The sequence below is a fragment of the Lactuca virosa genome, chromosome 1 (genome assembly GCF_052849685.1).
Source record: "Lactuca virosa cultivar CGN04683 chromosome 1, Lactuca_virosa_CGN04683_v6, whole genome shotgun sequence".
NCBI lineage: Eukaryota > Viridiplantae > Streptophyta > Magnoliopsida > Asterales > Asteraceae > Lactuca > Lactuca virosa.
This window is the reverse complement of record NC_136426.1, coordinates 174,595,094-174,608,916: the sequence shown is the minus strand read 5'-3', so window position 1 is coordinate 174,608,916 and position 13,823 is coordinate 174,595,094.

Sequence of the window (13,823 nt, the reverse complement as noted above, 5' to 3'; positions counted from 1 at the left end):
AAACAATTTAATAAATACTAAATCTGGAATCTATTCATACAATTATTAGTGCATCTTCTGCAAAGAACAAAAAATTTTGATTTTACCTTTATTCCTATTCTTCAAACGTGTTTCAGCAACGAGACCATTATTTCTTCAAAACCCATTTTCCAGATTTTGACCTCCATCCAGGTGTCTTTCTTATCTACTCTCTATTCTTTCCTTATTCAAAAATAAAGTCACACCAGGTTGAAAAAAGAGAAAAAAATCGCAAGGTTAGAATAGTTTAGGGTATTAGGTTATGAAAATCATTTTATCTCAACAAGCTGTAAGTTGTTTTAAAACGTAAATCCTTAATATTATTTAAAATAGAACTTCACCACAATATCATATTACATGCGGCGAAACTCCGGCGAGTTGATTTGGCGACGTTGGTAGACTTCTCTTCCTTCCTTTTTAGACGACTGTGAATTACTCTATTCATCTGTTCATTGCCACATAACGTTGTTTTATTAGAGTGAGTTACAAGTATAGTCCCTACACTATATTAACATAAAATTTTGGGCCATTGGCTTTCACTTAGACAATACATTTTTAAATGTAATTAAGAAATATGATATTATTTCCAAAAAAAACATATACATACATATATATATATATATATATATATATATATATATATATATATATATATATATATATATATATCAATTTTCAAATATATAATCCAATGTAATTTTTATTCGAATGTGATCATTTAACTCTCGATATATTCTTATAACATCTTTACAAATATATATCATCTTTCTTAAAATTTAAATACTATTTTTTTTCAGATTCAAAGAACAATAAGGACTACAGTCATGTTAAAGAAAAGAAAAAACTTAGAAAATTATATTTGGATAAAAAAAATCCAAAAATAATTCTTCTACGTCAATATCTCAGAATTCATCAACCGTACATGTTTTTAACATGAAAGAGAATGGTGATAGTATCAATTTTTTTTATCCAACTTTTACTATTTTCACGATTAATTTACGAACGAATTAGAGGATGATATCTTAATTTATAAATCTTTTTAAGTTTCTCAATACATTTTGAATATTTCATTATATTTTGAATACATTTTATTGTAATATTTTTATTGTTTAAAAACTTTTGTTTTACGGAATGAATGGACATTTATTATAATAAAGTTGTACTTATTTACCATCCACAATCAAATGCTGTTTTATAGTTATTAATTTTTTTGGTGTACAATTTTTTTGTAACTTATCTCCCGTGGTTTCCACGGGTTATAACCTATATATATATATATATATATATATATATATATATATATATATATATATATATATATATATATATATATATATATATATATAGTTACGTTTATGTGAGACGGCCTAATTTTGTGATACCGTAAGACCACTTTTTTCTAGTAAAATATTCTAATATTCGTGTGTTCATAAAAATTAAATATGTGTAATATTCTAATATTCTAAAACAATAATTTTAACCTATTTTATATTGAAATATTGTAAAACATATAATCTTAGAATATATATTGCATATTCTATTTTTACAAACAATAGAATATTAAAATATTTCAATAAAAATATTTAATGTCACGGTCTCACAAAATTATGTTCGTCTCAAATGAACTCTTATATATATATATATATATATATATATATATATATATATATATATATATATATATAGTGGTCTCACAGTCTCACAAATTAGGCCGTCTAACATGAACCTAGCTATATACATACATATATATATATATATACATATATATATATATATATATATATATATATATATATATATATATATATATATATATATATATATCCTCCTTAATAAATTAAGGTTTTTTTGCCACATGTCAATCTCTCATGAGTTTTGACACTTGTCATTTTATGGTATTTTTGAAATAAATATTATCCATTTGTAAATTTTTGGTCTGTTTCAATTTTTAAAGTAAAGATATATACTTATATATGTAAAGTATTAAATATCATATATATGATATTAAATTGCAATAAATACATTTCTTCCTTTCTTATTTTAAAGTTGTACATTAAAAAATATTTTCTGTTTACACTTTAATGTTTAATTTTTTTTAAATCAACCCGTGTAATACACGGGTCTCACACCTAGTGTGTGTGTGTGTGTGTGTATATATATATATATATATATATATATATATATATATATATATATACTAGACTGTCCTAGTCTCGTTCTGGGATCCCTTCCCGGACGAAGACTGACGTTAGTTCTTTCATTGCGGTGTTCCTCAGGCTTAACCCAGACGAAACCACAACACACGACGTTAAGCTCAAAGCAGATATCACAACAACAAACAAACTCTCACTCACCAAAAGTGAGAATCCTACGAATCCTAATGCCCTGCCAAGGAAGCTGGAGATGTTCTCAAACAATTCTCAAAGCTAGCACAAACCTTTGGAGAAGAACAACAGTAAACATTATCACAAAGGCCAACACTAACCTTTATGAAGAATTCGAACCCAGAATAGCCAACATAAACTACCTGGGACTAGAAGCAAAGAAGCTTTAATACAACAACAACCATAACATAATTACAATCAATAAAAAAAAATATAATCCACCGGATAGACCTCAGGCTCAAGCAAAAAGGTCGTGCACGGCCAAGCAAGAAATTTAGAAATATTTATAGACATCGTTCTACGAACATTAAACAAATTCAAATGTCATCTTACACACCCAATAGCCAAAGATGAGGAAAAAGATCACTTACCAGCAGGGTTGGAGGAGAGCCCGGTCTCGGAGGAATCACCTTTGAGATGGTCCCCTTCAGCATCGGGATCACAACACAATTGGCGAAGGCCTTCCATGTCTAGCTCAACAAGGCAAAGATAGGAGGAAAAGTCCATCTCCATAAAACATTTTACAGAAACATGTATTGTCTGCGTATGCTCCACAACGACGCTCGGTTCCCTGAAGACAAACTTCCTATCGAGAACCTGCTCACGGACTACTTGCTTGCCCCCTCCACGCCGAAATCCATGCACGCCATGTTCATTTGCCTAACACCAAGGGAGAAAGAAGCACTCTTCACCATCTTATTCACCACCCGGACAACACCCTTTTGAAGGAACCACATCACATCCTCCTCTGCAGCCTTCCTCCTCATAACCTCCACCTCCAGCTGCCCACGTTGTTCCTCCAATCGGATATCTAACACCTTCTTCTCCTCCACCAAGGTTTCAATCTGTTGGGAAAAGAGCTACACCGACCCATCCAACTTTGCCACCTGCTCGTACACGGACGCCTCTACCCGACCAAGAGGTCATAACGCTCCTCGAATGATATTCGATTGTGGCCGGAGGGAAAGCATGCCGGGAGGAAAGCATGACGGACGGAGGGAAAACATGACGACCCTACTCGTACGCAACATGATGTTGCGTAAGAAAGGACTCTCGAGTGATCCCCCACTCAGGTATGTAAACTCTAGGGGCTGCCAGGGGCGAAGAAGAAGAACCTACAATAATATTATCCTTCGCAAGAGGCGAAGAAAAATCAGAGGTAGGTTGAAACTCAACCTCAAGCTCCTTACTTGTTGCGCCTTCACCGGGGCCGATAGCATCTATTGGCTCTTCCTTTGATTCACGAGGCAGTTTAGTCCCCTCCTTATTTATTCCTTCTAACAGGTTTGCAGCGTCATCATTGGGAATGTCCACTACAACGTCGGACTCCCCTAACAGAAAGTCCACATTAGAAGACGCCTTCCAACAATGTTGATGCTAGAGCCTTCAGTAAATGGGGAGTCCAGCTAGGCTATTCACCGCTTGGTATCTAGTCGACTCCCTCTAGTTGCCACCTCCTTCGCCGAATCATCCTTGAAATCAGGAGGCGGAGGATCACCGCGAGAAACCCCCTCTACAGTGGTGTTAAACAACGTCTGGTCAGGTTGAGGACCGGATCCTGACACCATAGCAATGGTAGAACTAGCAAATGCCAGTGCACAATCAGCTTTGACCAGTGGAGGAAGCGTCTCCAACACATGAACTTCCCAGTACTGGCAACTGCCCTGGAACCTACCTCGCAGGACTATCTCAAAAGGAATGATCCTCTCGCAACCTGCAACAAAAAGCAAATCATATACATAAGGGGATCAACAAAGCCCCAAATTCACCCCGTCGAGATTTATGTACAAAGGGGGGGGGGGAGGAAAGAGATGCACACTCACTATTCTCTCCACGAAGAACTGAGACATCATCCCACATGCTCTCCAGGAAGCGTTCATTCCAACTGCAGGCGTCATATAAATCTCCCCATTGAAAGAAATGATTTTCAACGCGTTCGCCACGGTCTCGCTAGCACCCCAGAGTCGAGGCATCCGATTGGAGAAAGTTTTTCGGCGATGATAGCCAAAATCAACCAAGTTGCGGTTCACCCTTAGCCATTTGTCCTGCCAATTCTTCTTGAGGGTATTCTGGTTTACGATGAACGCATGGACACCCCGCCTCTAAGAGAACGTATGAATGCTGGACTAGGTAGAGGAGTTGAAGTAGTACTTCAAGGCCCAAAATTGAGGAAGCATGCCCAAAGCTCGACAGGCCATCTTGAAACCAACTATTTTGTTGACAAAATTAGGAGTTAGATTTTCAATAGAGAAGCCATATTGGTTCATGACCTCATCGAAAAAGTCGGTCGTTGGCAGCCGGAGACTCGCCTCAAATATTGGGACTGGGACTCCGACCTTGCCTTCTGGCGGCCGAGAAATAAATGCCCCATTTTGAGGATACTGCACACCATGCTTAGGAAGAAAACCAAATCGAGCCCGCGAGCCTTCAAACTCGGGAGGCATCAAATCGATTCTAATAGCTGGTGCCGTCACGGATGTCAATAAACAAGAAAGAAGGAATAAACAGAGTGAAGACGAGAAAAAAATGAACAAGCAGTAGAGCGAAGAAAAGGAAATCATCCTTGATAAGGGAAGTCTTAAATAAAATTCGGGACGTTCAAACAATTACAATGATGAAACCGTCAACGCAGACGCCTCTGTCACATCAGCGAACGTCTGAGTCATCCCGACCGACACTACAAGATTAAAGACCTATAGGGACGAAAAAAGTCTTCGCCATAGGCTGCAAAGTCATCACTATAAATCCTGGAGACAACATGTCATCACCTCAAGCCTCGTCGCCATAGGTCTGCCGCTTTAAATCCTATTGTCGTCGCCATAGCCAACCCTATAGCGACGACTTGTTATCGCCGTAGGTAAACCTATTGTGACGACTTCTTGTTGCTATACATCTCCCAATAGAGACGATAAGTCGTCCCTACAGGTTCTGCACAAATTTTACAGATTTTAGCCATGCCCCTGTGATTTGTTTAATTTCCCAGGATTTTTATTTACAATAAAAGTTTTATATACAATAAAACAAAAAAAAGAAAATTAAAATATAAAACATTTCAAATATATATACAATCCAAAGCTTTAAAATATATTACACGATCGGTTTACTAAAAACAAACAACGTGATTTGAAAATTTTTAGTTGTTCATACAAAACAAACTATAGTTGATAATCGAAACAATATCTAATGAAAAGTTTAGTGGGTTTCCATATTCTTCCTCGAACAAAACCAGTAGGTTTTCTATTGGTTTAAGGAAAGATCGGGGTACTTGTACCTGTCAAACATAAACCCAATGTCACAAATCACAATTGCTAACTATAAAAAAATATAATCAAACAGTCAAACATAAACCCGATGTCACAAATCAAAATTGCTAGCTATAAAAATCACAAGTCACTGATAAATGCAGGTTCTATGAAGGACGTGAAGGAGAGCCTGTAGGGGTCTTAAATGAGACCCAATATCTTCCAATACTTTAGCCATTGATCCACACTTCACTTTTCCCCATTGAAACAAGGTTTAGTGCAATCGACTCGTTTCCACTAGGCGATTCAAATATCATATGTGAAGTACAAATCAACAACACAATTAATAAAAGAATATGTAACATATTTTTTATTTAATGGAAATAGGATTAAGGGTAACCCCATTAAGGTTAGAGTACGAAGATACGAGTACTAGCTAAATGATACATGACATTACCTTTGTGTAAATTGATAGCTTCTCCCCAAGCAATCCAAACTTGGTCAATTAATGTAACCTCATTTAGAGATATACACAACAATAACGGCAAATAAGTAATTTCATATAAAAATTAAGAATGCTTGATGAAAAATATACCTCTGTGTAAACTGATATCTTTTCCAATGTGAAGTTGTAACTTTACGGGTTCCATGAGCAGCACCTACAAATTTAAAGATAATACATATGATCAGGTATCATTTCAATACATTTAAAGTTCTAAAAAATATATATATCAACACAAAGCCAATACAAACAAGATCTTCATTGCAATATGTATGTACCAATGATAACCTGATGAGTCTTTCATCATACATTCCTTCAACCATTCCATTTCATCATACAAAACAATCGATTTTCGTTCTAATGGAATTAACCATTCCATTTGTAACACATGTTCCCTGTTTTTGAGGTCATTTATAATTTATAAGGGTTTTGTGCATGGACTCGGCGAGTCGGAAGGCTCGACTCGGCGAGTCTGAGCTGTTTAATGAAAACCCTAATTTTGAAGTTTGCTCCCTATATAAACATCATTATAAACCCTTGTGGCCTCCCTTAACACCATAAAAGACCGTTTACGGCCGCAAACTCGCTGGAGTGTGAAGTGGGAGTATTTGGGAGCTTATCCTTGGGATTTTAGGGAGATTTCCAAGCCTTAGGAGGAAGTAACGAGGGAGAAGCACTAGATTGAGCATCTATTTCGTGTTGGGGAACAGATTGAGGTACTAATCTGTTACTTTCAGCCTTAGAACCTTAGAGTTCTTGAGGAAGATTATGGCCATTCTCGAGGGGCATGTAAGCAAGCTTAGATCTGGACCAATCACAAGGATAAGGTTCCAGATCTGGACCTTCTTAGGTCCCAAATATCATAAAGTTGCACCTTTTATTAATATTATTCCCTTTTTATGCATGGAAACCTTATTTGAGGGTTAGTTTTGGTAATTAGGGCCATGTGAGGCCTTGCATGCACGTAAAGTTTGCAACATTACGTGTTATCTACACTAGTAGAGGTTAGATCTGAAGTTTGGGACCTTGAGTCCCACTGGAAAAGGGCCATAAACATGATGAACTAAGGGAACTCGACGAGTCGTGCAAGTGACTTGGCGAGTCGAGAGGGTTTTCTCATTCACGGTTAAGTGTTCGTGACCAAGGGTTCACGGTCATGGGTTTTCTGTTGGGTGTTTACGGCCATGAGCATCAAGTAACTCGACGAGTTACTCAAGTGGCTCGACGAGTTGGCAAGATAAGCAAGGAACTCGACGAGTGGCTGGTTGTACTCGACGAGTTGAGGTCAACATGGACTGTTGACCTTGATTGTGGACCTTGAATCAGACTAGGGTCGACCAGGGTTGATCTGGAGGGCGGTTGTGGTATTTCAAGGTCGTGACAGGTTAAGCACCTGATGATTGCAGGCAGTTGAGTTGGAGTAGTATGTCAGAACTTACTGGGTCTTACCATGTTAGTCCAACAGCTGGAGTTTCGACTACGGGATTTCTTCAGTGCGAGGTGAGTCTCCTCACCATACCAATGGGTCTAAGGCACCAAGGCCGTCCCATTTTATGTTATGTGATACGCTAGCTGATTATGTGTTTTGTTAGTGTGATGTTTGCATGGAAGACCTCAGGGGGTTCCCGAGGCAGTAGACTAAGACCATGTGGGGGTTCCCATGGCAATTAGTTATATGTGTTATGTGGTATGCTAGCTATTATGTGATATGTAGTATGCTAGATATTCTGTGATATGTTGTGTGCTAGTTGACTATGTGTTGCTTGCATGGAAAACCTCGGGGGGTTCTCGTGGCAGTACGATATAAGACCATGTGGGGGTTCCCATGGCGTTCCAGGCTATGACCATGTGGGGGTTCCCATGGCAGTTGGATATAAGACCATGTGGGGGTTCCCATGGCTTTGCTAGTTAAGACCATGTCGAGGTTCCCATGGCAGTGGGCTAAGACCACGCAGGGGTTCCTGTGGCACCCGGTGTTAGACCTTGGAGGGTTTCCATGGCTTCCCTATATGTTTATATGTATGGTTTGTGTAGTTGATATGATTTACGTGAGTCTGTGAATAAGACCTTGGAGGGTTTCGATGGCATCTTCATATGTGTATATGCATGCTTATGCGATTGTTATGGTTTATGTAACTGTTATGGCTGATATAGATTATGTGGTTATGTGGATTGTGTGGGGTATGCTCTGGGAAACTCACTAAGCTTCGTGCTTACGATTTACAGTTTTGGTTTCAGGTATCATTGATTTGGAAAGGAAGGGCTCGGATTGATCGCAATGTACACACCTATGATTTCCGCAATGAATGATTTTGGGATGAACTCTGATAAATGTTTTACTAATGATGATTTGAAATGTTTGAACCAAATGGTATAAATGTTTTAGCATTATTAACAATTAAATTTTTACCCTTGATTTTTGGGTCGTTACAAGTTGGTATCAGAGCCTTGGTTTGCGGGATTCAGACATACTTTCGGGTGAGTCTGAACTCAAACTGAGGATCTGTAAAGTTTTCAAAAGAAAAATGTTTGTAAGTAAAGAATTTCTAAGACAAGAAAGAGTGTGGTGCATGCAATCAACCGAGCTTAAGTAAGTTTCCCCAAAATACCCACATTTGTTATCTATTATGATTGATTATGAATCTGTGAATCGCATGCTAGTTAGGGTAGGGGAGATGCATGTATATGTTGTATGAACTGGTAGACTTGCATGCTAGAGTTGAGTAGTCAGCAATAGATTGGCCTGATATGTGGCGCTTGTAGCCTTGGGAATATTTGATGCCATGCTAGAATGATAATGATTATTGGTATTAGTAACTGCTATGTGTATGCTTTCAAATTGTATACGGTTAAGATCTTATAGCCTTAGAATAATTGATTTGGCCTTATTCCTGTTGCTTGTTTGGTTGTGGTCCTAGGGTGAGGGTCTATTATTCGACAGTCTATTAGATCCTGTTCTGTGTATAATTTGCATGCATAAGGCAGCCGACAGTGAGGATGGATGGATGTGGATAGCGCAAGTTGCGATATGTGGGCTGAATGTTTTATGGCAGTTCTTTGGGTCGGAGTGCAACTGCACGAATGCTGCTTGCTTTGTGCTTTGTGGAACTCTTAAGTGATGGAGTCAGCTACTAAGTGGATGTGACGATATCCAGGAGGTAGATGATTGACATCATGGGGAGTTCTTCAGCAGCTGATGGCAGGGTGAGATTGGGAACCTAGGAAAGCCTAGGATATGCCCCAGTGAGTTAGTGGGGCCGTTCCGTGAAGTTGGGAACCTAGGGGGAGCCTAAGAGTCGTTTTGGTGGGTATTGTGTTGCTGTTTAGCGGATATTGGGTGCACCAGTGGAGTAGGTGACTTGGAGGATTCGAGAGGATTGCTGAGGAAAGTATGGATAGGTGTGGAAGGTAGTATAGGCCCGTACTACTAAAAGCACAAGATCCATACTCAAATCGGTGAGAGTCTTGGAGAATCTAAGAAGCTTATGGGAAGGAGAATTCTTCGTTATGCTCTGATAGTGGGGATAGCTGCTTTTCCAGATAAGGATGAGCACGAACGAGGGAGGACCAGGGTTTGGTCCCGGCTCCGGTGGTGAGCCAGTTAGCGGAAGGACTGCCAGGATTTTGAATTCGCCTTGGATCTCCTGTACCAGGCCACAAGGATTGATTGTGAGATATATTTCACTTTTAGGATTGGAGACTATGTCTTGGGAGTAGTTAGTAGCCTGGTTTAGAGTAGAGGTTGCTCCAACTATTGTAGTTCAGCCGTTGACGATTGAGTGGGTGAGTGTGCCAGGGTGTGAGACCCTGAGTGATATGATTTCTACAGCTCGAGAGCAGGGATTGATTTGGAGCACGTTGGGGAGAGGGGATCCGATCAGTAACATACATTGGAGGGTCCCGGGAAGGGACCCAAGAGTTCGAGTCAGCTTTTGAGAGGCCAGCAGGGCCGAATTCAGTGTCGTTCTTGCGGGAAACTGCACGAGAGAGTTTTTCATTTCAAGGGTTTTAGTAAGTGTATCTCTGGGTTTGTTTCCCTTCTTGTGATGGGATTATACCTTCAAACATGGTCATATGCCATTTGCATATCGGGAGTTACGGGGTGGTTAGTGAAAGGTTGTTTCCCTCTTTGTTGGTTTGGAGCGTTCAATGTTACCTAGGTCTATGGTCGAGATTGGTTCAGAGACGTGATACGGAAGGTCTACAGACAAGATTGGTGACTCAGCCATTATGCTCAGGTCGGCTTTTGGAAGCGCCAGGGGAAGTGGTTTACTGTTGAGGCTTTGGTCTGGACATCAGTTATTTGGATTTCAAGATATAGGTGGGACATCGTTTCAAGGCGTCTGAGATTATTAGTATCGCTGGGATTCGGGAAGTGTTTGTCTGATCTTTAGGAGTTGCTTGGTCCTTGGGGACTTGGGTCGTAATAGAGCACTCGCACGAACAAGAAACAGGTTGTCAGCAGTTGATTATTAAAGAGTAAGAAGGATCGGGAATCCTTCAAATCTGATGTATTGCGAAGACTTAGACGAATCTGAATAGGGGAGAATCATGCAGGTATTCAGGACAGGGACAGGCATGAGACCGGGATGAGTTTCTCATCCCCATCTGTAACGCTCGTAGATCCGGGCTAGTCAATTTAGAGATAATAGGGTCGAAAACGAATTTTCGACAAAAAGATTATTTAGAATAAATAATCTTAACCAAGTTTTAGAATATGTCTCAAGGTTTCCTTACATATAAAGAACGCCGAAATCCGAGTTATAACGAAGAAGTTATGACCCGTCGAAGTTTTACGGCAAAACCTGCATGGCACCAGGAGACGTAAATAGTGAATTTACGATAGAGCGACTTTTAGCCTTAGCAATCTAAACGAAAGTCATAGAAAACGTTAAACCGAGAGCATCCATAAAAAGAACGCCCAAATCTGACTTCGTATGAGGAAGTTATGATTTTTCGAAGTTTCGACTTAGCAGTGTACAGCCCGAAATTCGAATATTAGATCGAGCGGCTTTTAGCCGACGCAACCCAAATGAGAATTGAAGATCTCGTTAATAGTAGCGTATCGATAAAAAGACAGACGAAAACGGACGTCGGATGAAGAAGTTATGAATTTTTAATGGATCAATCCTGTCCCGACCTCTTAAAAATATAACCTTTAAAATAAATTTGAAATTACCCGACGGAGTCTAAACGAAAGTTGTAGATCATGTTTCCGCCTACGCGTGGATATAAAGAACGTCAAAAATGGAGCTCGTATGCGAAAGTTACGGATTTTAGAAGATAATGTTTTTGGAGTAATATCCGAGTGACACGTGACACAATCTGGGCCACACCTTCTTCCCCACGACTTTGCATGAGATCGCGACACTTGGCACATTAAGCCCAACGTAACTTTGAGTACACTTAGCGTAACCCTTAAAACCCCATTACGCTCAGCGTAACTTTTGAGTACGCTCAGCGTACTCGGTGCTGGCAGGCTATAAATAGAGGCGTTTTTCCTCATTTTTCTTCACACCTTATCTCAACTTCTCTCCCAAACACCCCCAAAGCCTCAAGGCTTTTCTATAGCCTTTCTTAGCAGTTAGTAGTGAGTCCCGAAGCGCCAGAAGGCCCCGACAAGAAGAGCTTTCGACTCAGAAGTTCTGCCCGCGCAGAGCCCGGTTATTCGCTAAACCCCAATATAAGTTTTGTCCGAGGGAAATTGTTTTAACAGTAACGAAGTGTTGTCCGAGTGCCGAGTCATCACCTTATCAGGTTAGTGCATAGTTACTTTCATCTTACACATAGATATGAAGTATTTAATATAAATTACGTGCTATGTGTGAATATTATCTGTATACTTGCTATCTATGTTGAGTGAACAATTTTGTACATGTTTTAAATGATTTAAACTGTATATGTATTTTATATCTACATAATATGTGGGGTAAAACATGGGTAGATGAAATATGAGTTGGATGATGAGTTAAGAGGTGATATAGACCATGAGGTGAGGGTGAGAGGTGGACGATGTGAGAAGCCTTTTACTCAAATGCTGGCCCCGTCATCTAGCAAAGTTGGGATGACAACCACAGACTATTCTAGACAGTCCAGTGGAACACTAGCAGGCTCGCAACCTGTAGGTGTTGTGAACGATGTGTTCACCGGTGTACTCTAAAAACCCATTGACATGTATTGCAAGTGGACTCTCGAAAACGATACTGTCAATAAACGAGATAACCCTCGGCGACTATGGAGTTAGCGCCTGTTGAGTAAACCCCGACGACTATGGAGTTAGCGCCTGTTGAGCAAACCTTGGTAACTATGGATTTAGTGCCCGTTGAGAAAACCCTGGCAACGATGGATTTCGTGCCGATTCCTTAGGATAATCCTTAGGAATAAATGAACGAGGAATAGCTGATTTTTAGGGTAGATCCTTAAGAGTAAAGAAGATAATGGAGATGGGTAATTGGGTTGATTGTTTGATGTTTAAACATAATAACTAATTTATTATGGGTTGAAAACCCTATGTACTCACCAGGTTTCCCAACCTGACCCACTCAAGCTTATTTGTATCACAGGTGTCGATATGAAGCTACTTTACACTGAGGGATTTAAAAGAGATATAGATCACTAGTGTAAATGAATCTAAGTTCTGTTTATGCTTATGTTTCTGTATTGACGATGACATCCCAAATGTTTTGAAAATGAATAGAAATACATTTCTTTAGAAATGCTTTGATAATGTATTTATCATGTTTTTCTGGGAATGAATTCCGCAACATTTTTATTAAAAGAGGTACTCTGATTTTTATAAAGCATAAACAAAATCGGTCTTTTCTGGCCGTGAAAATGGGGATGTCACAGTTGGTATCAGAGCATTAGTTTAAGCGAACTAGGAATTTGTAGGATTTCTAGATTTAAACTTAGAATGCTAAGAAATGATTGTGAGGAGTGTGTCTAATAAAATTTAGGTAATACACCTAAATAGACACAAGCACTAGCTTATTTAGGAAAAATACCTAACATGCTTTTATGTGCTAAATGATTTATGATATGCATTATATGATCGGATCCATGGTCTGTTGCCGACCGGATTTGGAAACTTTATGTGTTCAGATTTTTAAACGTTTAAATACGGTATTAGAACTGGCATGTAACTTTTCGGAGTAATAAGGAGGATTATGCGTCTAAATCTACTCTATCTATATTATCGTCTCGATGCGCTGAATGCATGCTCCATGAACAAAGCATCATGGTGAAGGCTCGTAGAGAATTGAGTAAATGGAGGAAATTAAATGGCTTATGATAGTGAATGTGTCACACCCCCAAACCGGAATGGCGGAAACGTTCGGGGGCGGAGGACTTTAGGTAAGTATCACAACACATGCAATATAGTAATCAAAGTACAAACAACCATTGCATTAATAAGTATAAGTTTTACATAATTATTTAAACATTACATATTCAAACACTAAAGTATGTACAGTAGAAGACAAGAGTCGCGGTACGGTACTAGGTAGTCTTCTCAAAAGCTTCGGGACTGTACCTATCTACTGGATTCCTGAGAATACAAGTTATTTGGAAAGAGTAGATCAACATTTAAGCTGGTGAGTTCATAAGTATTTTAGTTCTGTTAAGTATACCCTAAGTTCTTTGGATAAGTTCACTGGTTTCTCCAGGACATCCTATATT